The sequence below is a fragment of the Homalodisca vitripennis genome, unplaced genomic scaffold, assembly GCF_021130785.1.
Source record: "Homalodisca vitripennis isolate AUS2020 unplaced genomic scaffold, UT_GWSS_2.1 ScUCBcl_5748;HRSCAF=12630, whole genome shotgun sequence".
Classification (NCBI taxonomy): Eukaryota; Metazoa; Arthropoda; class Insecta; order Hemiptera; family Cicadellidae; genus Homalodisca; species Homalodisca vitripennis.
The window spans coordinates 13,745-19,193 of NW_025781882.1; the positions used below are offsets into that span (position 1 = coordinate 13,745).

The 5,449-nt window shown below is 31.1% G+C and overlaps 1 long non-coding RNA gene across 1 annotated transcript; it reads right to left on the minus strand.

Annotated features, from left to right (window-relative positions):
- Positions 1-774: 774 nt before the first annotated feature.
- Positions 775-4,988, minus strand: LOC124373509. The gene is made up of 2 exons (XR_006923445.1): positions 4,953-4,988; positions 775-941 (listed from the first exon to the last, which is right to left on the minus strand). It is a non-coding gene; the product is annotated as an uncharacterized LOC124373509 (long non-coding RNA).
- Between the last annotated feature and the right edge of the window lie 461 nt (positions 4,989-5,449).

Below are 5,449 nucleotides of genomic sequence, written 5' to 3' on the forward strand. Positions count from 1 at the left end.
TATTCTTATATGTATAAAATTGTATTATATTTTTATTGAAGTTAAGTGGAGATAAAAAGAGTTTAATCATTGATTTTACTTATCAATTTATGAAATATATGTGATATATTTATAACTATACCCTTTTTTGATCTAATAAAAATTGCATAAATAAAAAATTCAAAACTAATTATTTGTACTAATAATTTTATTTTATTAACATTTAATTAAATAATTAGAATTATTTTAGAACTACTTATCCAATTGAATATGTTCAACAATTTTAACATAACCTTTCAAACAGTCCATGTTTTAGGCACTAATAAACACATTTTGAAGTGACTCAATGGCATAACTGTGACAAAGGGTCCTTCCACTGTATGACTTGTTCACTTTCACTTTCTTTGCCAATAGCCTAATTGGTAGCCTAAGTAGACAAAATTATCCAATTTAGGTAATTATAGTATTAGAGCTTAACAGAACACTTTTTTGTTTGAAATTTGTTTTTTACGATGGAAGGGTTGTGAAGAAAAGAAGTTTTTCCCAGACATTTGCCACTGTTCAGTGTTACAAAAAAATCAGTAAAGTGGTAAATTTAATAAAGTAGTAGATTTTTTGTACCCCTGAATGATAGCAAATGTCCGCAAATATCCTCTGATATTTACTGATTTTACTGAACTTTAAAATGCATTTCATAATATACAAACATCATCTGTATCATTTGTATTTATTGTTAAAGTATTTTTTGTGACATACCAAACCAACTGATCCCGGTTATAAAAATAAAATCATAAATGTCATGAAAACAAATATAAACTTTATTGATCACAAAACAAGATACAATTTCCATAAAGGACTTTAACTGTTTCTTAGGAATGACTGACTGTTCTTTTCAGACTTTATCATAGCTAATCGTTTCATTGCCTTTTGTGCTGCCTGATGGATTCCTGGGTCCAGTTTGTCTAAAACAAATCAAAATAACACTTTAACGTATACAGTTTACTTTAACCAAACAAAATACGTTAACCTTTCAAAAATAGTTAGTAAAATCTAAGGGGAAAGACTTTTAACCCTTCATCATAAATTCTTACAAGACATCCACCAAAATTCAACAATAACACACACAAAAATGAAATAGTAATATTTAAAAACTATGAAAGTAACAATTCTTACTCGCCCTTGCAAGTTGGGACACATTATAATGAATTCGTTAATAGAATAAAAGCTGACTTTTAATTGGCTGAATGTAGTGAAGTTTAACACTCTACTAGAAGCAGAAACTTTCTAAGTTTGTCTGTCTGTAAACACTCAAGTGGCTAAATTTTTAGTTTTATTTTCTCCAAATTTGGTACAACATTTCCTCTTGTAAATACAAATCTTAAATTTGCTATTCAATTCAATTGGACCCAACGGAACATAGTCCTACAATAAAATCTATATTTAATTCGAGTGATCTTAACGAAATTTAGCACAGCGATTTTACAGGTTCATCCCAAGAATATGATGGTCAGATTTCAATCTAATATGATCAGAGGAGGCAAAGCTGTTGGATAGAAGCAGTAAATGAGTGACTGGTATGGATCCCTTATTATTGGACGACACAGTCCAATTTTAGCGTTAATGTCCTCATGACATATGGCTCACCAGAATAGGAAACAAAACGTGTTTTGAGCCAAAAGGACAGGCTCCCAAGGCTAGAAACAACATTGTTTTAGCAGCTTTGTTCGGAAAGAGTAATTCACAAAACTTGATGTAGTGATTTAATTGGTTGATGCCAAAGTCATGAACCAATTTTCACCAAATCTGGCCAAAGGGGACGAAGACCTATGATGGAAGCGGTGAATGAAGTGACTAATCTGGGGATCAAACAAACTTAAATGGAGGAAAAATTATTTTTTATTTGTCTGACAGGCAACAGGTTGGTACTATCGCTAAATGCTGGAAGCATGTATATATGAATACAGTAGAGTCCCGTTAATCCGACCTAATTGGGACCGAGCCCTATTCGGATTATGTGATTGTTCGGATTAGCCAGAATTACAGAAAAATACGGTTTTAAACTTGAGAATGGGTCTATTTTGTTATAGAATTATCAACATTGTTTATTAAAACATGTTTTTCTGACTGTTGCATTGTATTTATTGACAAATAAACGTGTTTGCGAATACTAAGCACATTTACCGTATTTAGTGTGAGAGTTCTATTGTTAAGCAATGTGAGCGTACTGGATATTGTACGGGTCCACGCGCTACGGGACGACGAGAACCTGGGTGATAAAGGAGAGTTGGTGCCACATGCAGACGGTGCAGCAGCGCTTAACCTTGCACTACGATACTTAGAGCAACAGGCTACTGCTACACCTGCCGATATCATGTTTATGACACGATGGCGAAACTACGCGTCATCCAATAGACTCTCTTCAATGCGACAGAAGACAATAACTGAATTTATGTCTTTTAACAATTAATATTGTACTCAATAATAATATCAGTACTGTACGTCCAATTTTTGTTTGATTTCACTTCTTAATACAGTAATTTAACTCATACTATTAACCTATAAGTTTCAATTTGGTACTGTATTTAACTTCATTATTTAAGTACTGTACCGTACACAATTTGTCTTAATAAAATACTGTATGTCTATTTAATTAAAGTTTCCTTTGTTTATGTACGAAATGATGCACCCATTTTCATTTTTTAAGTAATTAGTTCCTATAACTGTTCATTATCGTTATAAATAATTCCTCCTGGACCTGTTCGGATTAACCGAAGTTCGGATTACACGTGTTCGGATTAGCGGGACTCCACTGTATGTGTACACTACAGCCACACCGAGTAGCTGTTGAGTTGTGCTCTATAATCTGTGGGAATAGTGCGAATAGTTGAATATATGTTACATCATTTCATTTATTTTACATATTAGTCCTAATACTACTTTAAAAACTTAACAAATAACACAAATGATGGACTAAGACTTAGAAAAAAAGCAATACCTTTTCATATGTGCTATGTAATTATACAGGTTTTTCATAATTATCTAGTAAAAATATGTAGTATATTTATTTTCTGTTTTCCCACTACTTACTCATAATTTGTGCACATCACTAATCCAGCAGTAACATTATTTTTAAGCAATAAGTAAACTATATAAATAGGCTATAACACTAAACAGTAAATAATGTGTACTGTGGGTAAATAAAAGAATAACAAATAATTATACACATATTCTTTTTACTTTGTTACCTATAACAGAAAAGAAAAAAGCGTAGTTTTTTTCTAATTAATAAGTGCTAATTCAAAGTTAGGCACCAACTATATGGGGCTTTAAGGGGTAAATAGTTAAGAAAAATCACCATTTAAATGTAAATAAAAATAAAATAAATAAGTACTGTCATATTCAACACATAAAAAGTTAACGAATAACCAAAGGTTCCAGTAATGTATATTAGCACCTCTTGCATTACTGGCATTTTAATTTCTTTCAGCCAACATAAAATAGTACAGAACCCACTTCATACTAGTTTAAAGGGTTTACGTTTATTACCTCTTTCTTAACTCATTAATAATTGATTTGTCTTAAATTTTGCACTTCCTATGATCGCTGACATTATTTTACGTACAATTTTGATAAACTCACTTACTATAAGTCATTTTGAGAAAAAAAAGACTTGCAAAGCTAGGGTAACTGTTTTTTTTAAAACTTACACAATAACACTATATCTAGGAATAACAAATTAATTAATTTTAAACAGCTATTTTGACATAATTTCAACATTTACAGCTTTATACTGTTGTAATCTGTGTATCAAATCACAAATTTCGTGACTTTAAAAAGTGTGAAATAAATTACATTCAGATTCTAAAATGGATTAAATTATTTTAAAACAGATCAAACTTAATAATTAAAAACTGATTTTGGATATAGTGATTTAAAATCCATATATAAGCTAAATTGAGTATAAAGAAATGTTTATATGCTCTTTACTTAAATTCAGTGGTGTAAACTAAGAGAAGGGGGGGGGACAGGGAATTTACAATAAGCTAACCTCCTGTCATTCAGGTCACATATTAAAAATATATTCCTATATGATGTAGTGAAATACCTGTAATGGATCAAAAATTAACAAATATATTTATATTGGTTTTTATAGCAAAATAAAAAATAATAATCAATGAAACAGAATAAGTTAAATAAATATGATGGTTTGAAATAAGTAAAAGTATAAAGACAAAAGATTTATAAACATAAAATCCACTGTGCAGTTAGATGGGTGAGTTATCACTACAGAAATGAGTAAAGATATAAAAACAAGTCCCATATAAGATAATCTCGCATCTGATTCATTAATAGAGTCCTGAGCTAGTGGGGAGAGGGAATGAGGCAATAGTTTAGTCTGAGCGTGAGCACAATGTGCTTATTTCAAAACATCAAACTTATTTAACTTACTCTATTTCATTGATTATTATTTTTTTAATTTTGCTACAATAACAATTATTAATATATTTCTTAATTTTTGATCCATTACAGGTATAAAAATTCACTACATAATATTGAAAATTAAATTTTAATATGTGACCTGAAAGACAGGAGGTTAACTTATTGTACAGTTAAGTCCCTCTCGTCCTCCCCCCCCCCCTTAGTTACGCCACTGAATTCAAATAAGAGCATATAAACATTTCTTTATACTTAATTTAGCTTATATCTGGATTTTAAATCACCATATCCTAATCAGTTTTTATTTTCTTTAGCTTTATATGTATTTTCAAATTTCATCTTCAACAATAACTTCTTATTTGAGAGCCGGGATTAATTCTGAAATGTAAAAGAGTTACATTATCAAGAGAGTTTGAATGGACTTATTTTAATACCAGATCGACATCAAACCTACAAAGAAACTGCTATGTAAAATCAAAATAATACTGTCTAGAATGAGATAGTACCCCAGCCGAGCCTTTGGTTACACAACTTACAAATCTTATGCTTGCCAGAAATAGGGAAGCGGATGGATGGGCAGCTCCTGAGGGCTGTTGCAGATGAAGACGAAGGGACTCTGACTTTCCCCAAGCGGGAATTTGCGCTGGTACTCCTCTTGTGGCAGGCAGTCCACAACATTCACACTTCCCAGTAAGCAGCCAGTTGGGTACGTCAGAGGAAATGCTTGGACTGGAACCAGAGAGGCCAGTGTTATTCTTTTATTGATTTATTCAGTCTCTAAAGAGATTGATAAAAGCGATAAGTATATTAATGGTAAATTTAAGTTTACAACTACAATAAATGTTGTAAATTGCTGTAAAGATAAATATGAATATAGTACTCTGATAATTCACTGTTATGTAAGTAATCTTTAGAACTGTTCATTAGAGCATGTTGAAATTATCAATATTAAAATATAATTTTGTTGCTAAAGCATTTTTTCTATAAAGAAATGGCCGTTCCCCTTCCCAATTGTCAACAGGCTCATTGGTAG